Source organism: Cryptotermes secundus, unplaced genomic scaffold, assembly GCF_002891405.2.
Source record: "Cryptotermes secundus unplaced genomic scaffold, Csec_1.0 scaffold1264, whole genome shotgun sequence".
Lineage (NCBI taxonomy): Eukaryota > Metazoa > Arthropoda > Insecta > Blattodea > Kalotermitidae > Cryptotermes > Cryptotermes secundus.
Genome location: NW_019738985.1, coordinates 371,249 through 382,977, shown reverse-complemented (window position 1 = coordinate 382,977; position 11,729 = coordinate 371,249). Strand labels below are relative to the sequence as shown.

At 40.0% G+C, this 11,729-nt stretch overlaps 1 protein-coding gene across 8 annotated transcripts in view; it reads left to right on the top strand.

Annotated features, from left to right (window-relative positions):
- Positions 1-11,729, top strand: part of LOC111871551 (transcription initiation factor TFIID subunit 6) — a 58,155-nt gene that overhangs the window by 41,636 nt on the left and 4,790 nt on the right. For 2 of the 8 annotated variants that reach the window (XM_023864740.1, XM_023864732.2), the window contains one exon: positions 5,056-10,254. The exons of 1 other annotated variant lie outside the window; for it this stretch is intronic. The gene's annotated coding sequence lies outside the window, so the exon portion shown is untranslated. Of the gene's footprint in view, positions 1-3,014; positions 3,104-4,965; positions 10,255-11,729 lie in introns of those variants that run through there. 5 more of the 8 variants (XR_002844049.2, XM_023864735.2, XM_023864733.2 and 2 more) reach the window with 5 other exon arrangements.

Below are 11,729 nucleotides of genomic sequence, written 5' to 3'. Positions count from 1 at the left end.
CTGGGTGCTATGTACTGTGCGAAATCAATCAATCTTGCAAGAATAAATTTTTGGACATCCCTCTTCTAAGAATTCCAATTGAGTGTGTTAGTGTGGCCAGCTCAGGGCAATATGATATTATAAACACAGCACATATCACCTCTCTGCTGTTTATAACTTCATAGCAAAGAAAACACGCCATTCATAACAGTAGATCACAAGAGCAACAGGAACTTTGCTGCAAGACAGGCATATGTAACGATGACTTAGCGCAGATAAAGTCGTGGCTTATTATACTCTGTTCTACTGAAAACAGGCCAGCGAAAAATCTAACAATCTACAGCAAAACCATCAATTATTATGGGCATTATAACATAGGTGTGCAGCTGGACGAAACATAGACGTCGAACCCCCCCAGACGATTTAACTGCTGTATCTACTATGATATACAATTTTTGTATAATAAACTTTTTACTGGATCAGCAACTGACTTCCCTGCCAGATCAGATAGGAACAGTTTTTGTTGTGATAGGCCTTAGTAGTCTGTCAGAAGCAGGTGAGAATTATTTTAAAAGGATTAGTGTGGCTTTCTAATTTTTTGTTTTCCTCACTGGTTGGAAGGTCAGTTTAACACTTCTGGTTCAGGACTATTTAAATATTTAACCCCCTATACCAGAGGGTTTTAAATTATGTTAAAAGTAACATTTACATTTTTTTGTATAAAAACATTTGGATGCAAAAAATGCAAACTTTCCTAATTTATACATTGTAAACACAGTCCTTAGTCAGACAAACTAGCCTCACTTGACAGACTACGCCCAGTAATTCATATTGTGACATAATGGGTGAAAGTCAAAATAGCGGAGTGAGATCAGGCAGCCGTTGCTGGGCAACGTCCTGTAATCGTGCGGGCTTTTGGTACACAATGGCTGGTAAACACCTGACACAGTTTTCATTTCATGCATCCTGTTGTGTTATAATATACAACTTCTCTATTAAAACTGTCACAACACAACTATATCGAGGTCAGTGCCTAGTTTTGACTCTGCTACATGTTTCAGCTATTAATAGCCATGATCAGGCAAATACATGGCTAACATATATACACCACCGAACTGCAGTACTAGTAAAATTGGATACAGCAATATTAATTGTATAAAATACAATAAATTAGATTATATAAAACAAAAGCTATAATATAAAACAAGAATAAAATTCTCTGATTGATGCTTTACATCATTGAGTCAGTCTTAGGTTTTTGTAATTTTGTTGTGTTCCCATGGACAAATTGGAGTATTCTATATTTTGTGTGTATATAAAAAACTGTTATTGGAGGAGGCTTGTGATGTAGATTTAGTAATATTAATGTTAATTACAAGGTGGTTCAAATATGACCGGGACTGATTTTTTTTTTTAACCAAAATTGCCAAACACTTACTTACGCATGTCAGTCTTCAACGTACTCTCCTCCGGAGGAAACACATTTTTTCCAACGTTCTGGAAGCATCCTGATGCCCTTTTCAAAAAAGTCTTGTGGTTGGCAGTGTACCCATTCCTGAACATTCTCGATGACAGCGTCATTGTCCACAAACCGCATGCCTTGCAAGTCTGATTTGAGCCTTCCAAACAGGTAGAAATCACTTGGTGCAAAATCGGGACTGTACGGCAGATGTGTCAGAAGGTTCCATTTCAATTTCCGTAGGGTTTCCATTGTTGTTTTGGTCTATGGGGGCGTGCATTGTCTTGAAGGAAGGCTACCCACTTTCCACCTCTCTTCCGCTTGGATCGGATCTTTTCCTTCACGTCTGTTGCCAGGGGGTCTGAGTAATAAGCAGCATTGACTGTTCTGGCATCTGTCAGAAAGTCTACATGGATAACCCCCTGCCAGTCCCAGAAGAACATCGCCATCACTTTTCCTGCCGAACGGCTTCTCCGCGCCCTCTTGGGTTTGGGAGAACTGGTATGCCGCCACTCGCGTGATGATTGCTGGGACTCGGGAATGAAGTAGTGCATCCACGTTTCATCGGTGGTCACTATAGACTTCAAAAATGCATCACCTTCATCTTCAAACTGCTGTAGGAGGCAACTGGCAACTTGCTTGCCCACCATTTTGTTCACGTCCGTCAAAGTGCATGGTACCCACCGTGCATTCACCTTGCAATAGTGCAGGCGGTATTTCACGATGTCTTCTACACTACCAACACTGATGGACAGCATTGCTCCAAGTTCCTTGATAGTGATGCGCCTACTCTCACGAATAAGTGCGTCTGCACGATCAGTGTTTGGCTTGGTGACGGATGTTCGCGGCTGATGATCATGCGGTTTATTCTCCGCGCGCTCTCTGCCTTCTCTGAAGCACACCACTCAAACACACGGGTCTGTGAGAGACACTCTTCCCCATACTGTTGTTGGAGTATGTGGTGAATTTCAGCGGAGGGATGTTTTCTCCAACGAGGAATTTGATCACAATGCGTTGTTCGACGCTCCACTGTACCTTCTGTACGCTCATCCCTCTAGCAACTTCCAGACAGCACTGAACAGATTCTAACCCTAACAGGAGGGAGAGTGGAGGTTGTGGCTACAATCTCTCAAGGTCGCACAGCTGCTGTGCAGTGTGGCTTGTTTACAAAAAAATCAGTCATGGTCATATTTGAACCACCTAGTATTTAGTCGGTGCCTCATTTTACAAAGTATTGTCCATTTTGTAAGGAATGTAAATTCGAATTTATTGTGTTTTTACATCAAGTATTTTATATAATTAATATCATTGTATCCAATTTTACTAGTACTGCAGTTCAGTGGTGTATATGTATTAGCCATGTATTTGCCTGATGATGGCTATTAATAGCCGAAACATGTAGCAGAGCCAGAACTAGGCACTGACCTCGATATATGTAGCACATCCACAAAGTAAGTTTCCCGCTCATCCCACAGCTAGCAAACCTTATATTGCACGAAGTGACTGCATGTACATGATAGAGCAATGACATATCATGGCGCATGCACTAACAGAATTTCCCGCATTCTCACAGTAGCATTGTTGCAGCTGTTGAAGATGGAGCCTCTTATTCCAGCTCCCGCCAACTGTGAAGTGCGGTCAGTGATAAAGTTTTTGAATGCACAGAGCATAGCTCCGATCAAAATTCATCATCAGCTGTGCTGGTGCAGATAGTATTCAGCAGGTCGACAAAGCGTGCACGATGAGAAGCGCAGTGGGCGGCTGTCCATCATTACAGATGACCTGGTGGAGCTTGTGCGGGAATGCATTATGGAGAATCATCACATCACAATTACGGAACTCAGCAGTCATGTCCCCCAGATTTCCCGCTCCTTGTTGCACGAAATTGTCATGGAGCACCTGTTGTTCAGGAAATTGTGCGCCAGGCGGGTGCCGAAGCAGCTGACACCAGAATACAAAACAGAGCACATGGAGTCAGCATTGACATTTCTGCGGTGGTACCATCATGACGGCGACGAGTTTCTGGACTGGATCATCACAGGTGATGAAACGTGGATTGCACACATTACCCCAGAAACCAAGCAGCAGTCAATGCATTGGCGTCACAGTGGATCTCCGTGTAAGATGAAATTCAAGCAGACATCGGCATGGAAAGTGATGTGCACGGTATTCCGGGACAGACAGGGCATTCTCCACGTCGACTTCCTGACCAGAGGTGAGACGGTGAATGCTGAGCGTTACTGTGAAACACTGCAGAAATTGCGATGGGCCATTCAGAACAAGCGGCGCGGGATGCTTAGTGCCGGTATCGACTTCCTGCACGATAACACTAGGCCGCACACAGCTCGACGGACAACAAGTCTCCTGCAGGAGTTCAGCTGGGAGGTGTTTAATCATCCACCCTACAGCCCAGACCTTGCTCCCAGTGATTTCCATCTTTTCCTACACCTCAAGAAATTCCTGTCCATTGAGCATCAGCATTTTGAGAATGACAGAGAGGCGGAGATGGTTGTCACACAGTGGTTCCAATCCCAGGCGGCACACTTCTACGACACAGGTATTCAAAAGTTGGTTCCAAGGTATGATAAATGTCTCAATTCCGGTGGTGATTATGTTGAAAAATAGCTGAACACTTACTGTATCTGTTGCAATAAATATTTCCATTAAATTATTTTTTGTTTCTGTAAACGGCCCCAGGGAAACTTACTTTGTGGACGAGCCTCGTAGTTGTGTTGTGACAGTTTTAATAAAGAAGTTGTAAAACTGGCACAGTGTTTTCTATGCGGTCCATGCCGTTTTTCTGTGAAGTATGTCCCGAGGCAATGTAACAAGGACCAATGAGGTCATATTGCAAACTTCTGCACAGAAAGGGGTGAACCAAAGGCACCATCTGCAATTCATGGTACCTTAGGGCCCATATTTTATCCAGTTGATAAAGCCACCATAATTTCTGACAGCTTAGAAAACGAGTTCAGAATGTGTGACATGTGAATGTGGCCATAGGAGACATGTGGAGACTCAAATCGAAGCCCTTCTGGCTACCAATGATGAAGACATCCCTGTTAATTTCTGACCCTGTGACATCGGAAAAGAAATACAATCCTTGAAATTAGGAAAGCGCTTTGATTTTGATGGTGTTCAAGATGAATATCTCTGCCATCTTCCAAGAAAACCTCTTATTCATTTACCATATTTATTAAATCACTGCCTTGCCTTTGTCACTTCCTGGCAGCTTGGAAAAAGGCAAAAATCATAACTCTCCTAAAACCTGCAAAGTTCCAAAATTTATGTCCAATCAGCCTCTTGTCCACTACAGGCAAACTATTTGAGAAGCAGAGTTTGAGAAGAATCCGAAAACACACTGAGGAAAGAAACTGAATATATGCAAGTCAGTTTGGCGGTTGATCAGATCATATTATGGCACTTCAATGTATGAGGCTGGCCAAGGCCTTGAATATATATGTAAGGACCTATTCTCTATTGAAAAATGGGTGTTTAAGTACAAATATTACACTTGGGATTTACAGAGGTCTGATTGGTCAGTTAATGACTTATGCCTGTCCCACCTGGGAGTATTCGGTGGATGTTCACTGACAACTTGCATGCCGGTTCTGCAGGAGTACGAGCCATTTTCAAAAGTTCTGTCTCAACGAGACTGGGAGAAGAAATGGAGCCAGCACAGTGTATAGCTGCTGCTTATGAAGGTGATCACATACATCACAGGCCCATCCACTCAGAATACAAGGAATGGCATGCATGAGCAGCAGAGTGAGAGGAGGCAGCTGTTGGTAGGCATCATCTGTTAAACATGAGGGTCATTGCTACGCAACAGCTGGTAAACAATGACTATGATGTGATGTTTTCTGTACAGTCTCCAGAGGCTGTATAATGAGGACCAAAGGGACAAGCCAGTGCGCTGTAATTATGAGTCAGTTGTTACATGAGCATAAAAGCAGAAGGCTCTCCAATGTTTGTAGCTGTTACCAATCTACAACTAGTGAAGACTATAAAAAACTGAGACTTAGTGTGTGCTGTAGTGATTTATAAAGCATGTGTATTAGTGAAAGATTTATGATTATTGTAGTTACAAGTTATAAGAGTTCAGTAAATTCAATTAGCAATCAAAATCCTGTTTATAGTTACTAACACATGACAGTATTTTGAAATGGTAATTTTAAACGCACTCCCTAAACAGTCTCTTCTTTTTAGCTTTCCCTTTTCTTTGCTTGCCAGTGTTTGCACACACTTTGCAGGTTCGGTGAGATTGTTCTTTCAGTTTTATCTCTGTTGCCAGAATTCTGTATGGAAAATTATCTCTTCCAGTACGTTTTCCTGCAGAAGTACCAGTCCGTTCAAAATGTCGTGCCCTGCCTTCAGCAGCCATCTCATAGATCTCTAGTGGGAAGACAGAAACAGATCCAATTTCCGAAACATCGTGTCCTCTGTTACCTAGAATTCCGAACGATGGAAAAAGTCCAAAACCCCAGTAATTCTGGGATGTTTTTTATTGTGCAGTATGTGGGCATTTATGATATACAGATCAGATAGAGGGAAGAAAATATTCTTCTACACTTTTCCAATTTTCTCTAGAAAGAGTAACATATTAACATTTTATTGGGCTTGTCAATGCTAATTTTGTGTTATTGTAGTCCATAACTTCTTACAGGTTTTGTTTTCTGGTGCTGTCCTCTGGGTGATGGTGCCTCAACCATCTCATTTCTATGGGAATTACTCAAAATGTGAATTTCTATGGTGTCTTTCATTGTATAGCCAAGAGGTGATATGTCTTGCAACAAACAGTTTCTCCCTTACCTTCAGTTGTTTTTTTTAATGGCTGTTTATGCAAATTTTTTTGTTGGACATTATTTGCCCACAGCTGTTGCCTTAAGTATCCATTGTTGATCAGAGAGTTTTGAGCTAGAAAACCACAGATTCATATGCACAGTATGACCCTCATTCTTTATTTGCTGGCTGAGCCTGTCAATAACACTTAATGTTGTGTTGTGAACAATGTCACTACATTTTGTGCCATTCTGCATATTTCTCATTGTTGTGTACATAGCCACTTCTTGCTTCACACAGCTGAAAATCTTGATTCCATACTCATGTGGCTTCCCATACATTTACAGTTGCAAAAATACTTCCCCTTGAAATGCACAGATTGTCTCATCAGTAGTAAGTTATTTCTCTGGCATGTATACTTCTTGAAATTTTGAAGTCAGGCTGTGTAATGACCCAGTTGTCCCCTGGGTACTTGTTTGCAAGTGTTACTGATATGCAGCATTGCCAAAAATTGCAAAGAATCTATCATGAGACATACCACTTTATGTTGCAAAGTTGGTTTGCATTATTGGTCATGTGCACCGATAATTGTGGGCAGATAGCGTATGATGCAGTGCAAATATGTGCTGCACATAACACTTTAATTTCTTATAATGTGATAAGTTTCCACTTTGCAAATACTGAATTCTTTTCAGAGGATCATCTTACTCCTCATTTTTTGCATACAAGTGGATTTCATCTTGCATAATTTTGAAACTTACATTTGTCCCTTGCAAGCCAGATAATGCATGTACATTGTTTGCTGTGTTATCACATTGTAAGTCACATTCGGAGCTTGGTTGTTTAGGTTTTGCTCTCACTGTCCTTCCGTGGCCCATGCTTTCATCTGGTCAAGGGAAAATTTCCTCTTCACTGCTACTGCTACCACTAAAAGAAAAGTTATCTGAGACATTCTGAGTGTCAGAAATTTCAATAAATATTCCTAAATATTGGTAGTGTTTCATTTTGTATTTTGTCCATTGCAAAAGATGTTTTTGTTCTGAAGAATAACCCAGAATAGTAGTATGCTGTTGACTGTTGATCTTGCTTGGGCCCCACTATGAACTGCTCTGAGTGAGATGAAGTTACGAGTATATTGATTCTCTGAATTACTTATAAACACTTTGTCTTGTAATAGGAAGCAGACCATTCTTTGTGTCTTGGCCTTGGCAGCATTATTAAGGCAATATAAACAGTTCCTTGCTTATAAAAGAAAACTCAACATGCATGGTTTACAGTGAAGGTAGTTTCAAGGTGGCGGAGCCTTGTTCTATGATGAGGTGATGAAACTTGCTGACACTCGCTAGAAGTAGGTAGATGCTTGGAGCTCTTGCTCAGTGAAAAGTCTGATAATTCAGGTTGTATTTCCTGTGAATTTTTTCATGTTGGGTTAGTAGTAATATTGTCAGTGTTGCCTTGGCAAGATAAGCAAGGTGGCTGTAGTGGAGAGCAGGTCAAGAGTTGTTTGGTGTGACTTTCAGCACTGATGTGAGATTTAGCTTCAGAGTTTGGATGTAAAGGTAACTAAATGAATGAACAGGTAGGTGCAGAAAATGTATAAAATGGGGAAGAGAAAGTGTACTTAAAATGGGTTTAATGGTGAAGTAAATGTCCTGGAAGTGTAATGGTTTTCATTATGTAGGCCAAAGAACGTGAAGAAAGTCATCTTTGTAATGTCCACTTTTCTACTTTCAGTATTAAAAGCAGGGAACAAAATTTGGACATACATGATTACATGTGGTATTGTTGTCATGTGTTAGTAATGATACTCAAGGTTTGGATTGATATTTGGATTCTCTGAAAATCTGTAACTCATGACTATAAGTAATTATGTTATTGCTAACCTACAGGCTTCACAGTTCACTATAGCATACCCAAATTCTTTTAGTTTCTCTTGGCTAGTGGATGCATAAATTGTTACTGATGAAATCAGTGCTTTATTTAGGGTTACTTTCTTAGTGCTTAAACATCCTTTTTGAACAAGGAGTAGATTATAATAAATGTTCTGAAGGCCTTGGCTTCAGTCATTTCTATGTGCAGTCTCCTTATAATCCTTTTAATCGAAGGTTACACCCAGATATTTTACATGAGTGATAAAGAAGGGGATATTCTGTCAGTTCAATGTAAGATGAGCTGCAGGGGGCCTAAGTCTGTGAGAAAAGTAGATGGCGTGAGCCTTATCATCACTGATTTTTATGTTCCAGTGCTCACAATACATCTTACTAGCAATTGAGGCCTTGCAGCAACAGCTTTCTCAGAACATAATCATAATTGTGGTCTGTTGCGTTTGCACAGGTGTCATCTGCCTGGAGCCCTAGATAGACACCAGCTGTTTGTTGGGTACAGAACAGAACCTAATGGCACCCCAGCTTTTATATCCCCTGGCGCAGACATTTCACCTTTGGCTGAGACTGCATTTCCTCTGAGAAAGAAAAGAGGTAATAATCTTGATGTAGGGCACCCATTCTGATGAGGAGACAGGTCTGTTGTTTACAATTGCTGCTGGCCCACTCCAGTGCAGTCATTCTCATGTCCCTAGTCCTGTGGGACTCATGACCATATTTTATTACCACAGGTTGGACACTCCTCCTACTTGGAGGGCTAGGTCCGTGTATTTATATCCTCCAGGTACAAGGTGGCCCAGTTGTCCCCCTAAGCACTGGATTCCCTTTTCAGCGCTTCCTATATCCCACAGAGATACAGTGGAAGCATTCAAACCCACCTGCACACTGGGACAGATGTAACAGGGTCATAGCCCTTATGTAGTATCCTCTCTGATGAGAGGATGGGTCTGCCGTTTAAAATTGCTGCTGGCCCTCAGCAGCACAGTCATTCTCAAGTCCAAGTCCTGCAGGAGTCATGACCACATTCTGCTGTCTCAGATTCAAGAATCCCGAACCTGAAAGGCCAGGTCTCTGTATATATATCCATATAGAAAACACCTCGTTGCCTAGTAGTGGCTCAACAATTCATCTATTCTTGCATATTTATTTGTTGCCATGGAGAGGTGTGTTCCATGCTGTTGCCTTGCAGCGGCTGACATTAAAACTAATGAGTGTGTCTGGAGATTGAAAGTTTACAGACTTCAACAACTGTATGAATTGGCCTGAATTATTTACAGAGGATTCCAATTTCCCAGCAAGAGGACTGAGTATCTTACAGAAAAAAACCAGCCAGGGCATAGCAAGGGGAACCAGTAGAACTCACTGTAGGCCTCAGAGGAATGTCAGGTTTGTGAATCATGGGAAAACCATATAAATATGGAAGTTTGCTGTGATATGACGTTAACTTATATTTTAGATCAGTTGGAAGGGGAGTTTTGTGTTTGGAAAGGCATTTCTATACTTTCTTCTCAACCTCAGCTGTAGGATCTTTGGGCAAGGGTTCATTAACCTCAGACTCTGGCAAAGTGTTTAAGTAATCCTTATATTTGCATTCATCCAACACCACAATGCAATTTCAATTCTCTGCCTGAAGAATCCTAATATCTTTGTTAAGTGTTAAAGATTTCACAGCTTGCAACTGCCTTACTTCTCTAGCATGGACCTGAGCTTCCACCTGAATTCATGCCCAGACTCTGTGAAAGTTTTGAAATAATGCACTCCATAGCACATGCTGTGGCTGGGTTGGAGTGTTTCTGTTGTTCAGCTTTTACTTCACAGAGGCACTAGCAGTAGGCACAAAGTGGTTTCAGAACATTCTCCTATTAATAATATGCATTGGTTTTCATGGACTTGACTTATTGGTTAGGTTTGTTGCATAAAATTTTTGTTTTACATTTCTCCTGTTTTCTCCCCTTGATGTAACCTGGTCTAAGGAATTTATATAGCTGTAGTTACACTGACAGGCTGCCCAGTGATTGAGCTCTTTCTAAAGCACCCAACAGAGTGGGTGTCTCCTCAGGTGGGGGACTTGAAGGCAGAAACAGATCCAGTTTCCGAAATGTTGTGTTCTTTAGTTTTTTAGAATACCATATGATGGACAAAGTCCAAAACCCCACTAATTCTGAGTGTTAACACTCCATTGTCAGAACCATTTAGAATCTACATTTTCAAAATAGTGTTAAAAATCAAAATTGTTTTAAACAGTTTTGAAGAAATCATCAGTTTTTCAAGAACTTTCCCATTTTTATACTTCTTATTTGTACAGAATTTCTTTTTTATATAAAACATTTTGAAAGTTTTTGTTTTTAAAATTATTTCAAGAAATTTTTAGTATTCATAAGTTATTTATAAAAATTGTGTTTGTTTTGAAATTTCATGTCATGTTTAATTTTGAATATTATATTGGATTCTTTTGTTTTTTCATATTGATAAACTTTCCATAATTACTAATGCTTTTAATCACGCTGTAGTCTTGCCCAAACTCTGTACTTCTTCTTTTACCATTACAAAATGGCCCTAAATTCAGAGTGTCTCGTACTTTCTTCCAGAACCTGTATGATGAGTTGGATATGCCAGAACATTGGTACCATCTAGTTTTGAATATTTATTTTATGAAATATGCAGTGTAATTCTATACCTTAGCAAACTTCAGAGGTGTGTGTGTATGTATATGGGTATATATGTATATTATCCAGCTGAAAAATGCTGTTTTACACAGTACAGAATAGGCTGGTGCATAATGTATCAGGTTGCTTCACAGTAGCTCTTCAGTGATTGACTGGAGCAAAATTTGAGAGAAATTGTAAAGTGTGCATGCTGTTGTTTTTTTTTTGTATCCCACCAGAAGTAAATATTTTCACTGAGTTGAAGGAAGGAGAATCTGTCTCGTATGGTTGAGCGGCTCATTCACAAAAGCTCATTGATGATCGCGCTATCTTTGTTCAGTCCTGACATAAAACATATGAAGGTTTCAATTTTTCTTCTTACTTCAGCACTGGAAACTGTATACCATTCCCACTTCATTTTACAAATTTGAAGCAAATAATCTTATGGGCAGTGTATAATAGTGCATTTCATTCAAGATAAAGCCAGAAATCCCTTCTGATTAAACCTCTGTCTTGGCCTTGAAATTTCTCATAATATTACACCGTTCAGTTGGTAATCCATTCATTCTTTCCAGGTATTATGTCTATAACTGGTGTTTCTTATAATTAATACATATATATTTTTATCCTTGTCTTTTTTCCTGATCATATCTCTCATTGCTGTATTCAGTCCTGTTATCACTGCTACAACATTTTAGTTTGCAAACGTACTTACTTGTAACAGTTTTATTACCCTATCTACTAAGATACAAGCCAGTATGACTTGTTAAAATTCTCTAGTTTGTCTTCATTGTTCAGAATAAGTTAATTTAATTCAAATTGAATTGTGTAAAGTAATGAAATATAGGTACAGATCTCAGTTCTGTTAGATAAATTGTCTGAAATCCAGTGGCAGAAATATATTAGTGATCAGGTTAGTGCTTAGGATGTGAAACAAGGGACACATTTGTAAATGTAGTGCAGTTGTTGCATAGTGGATAG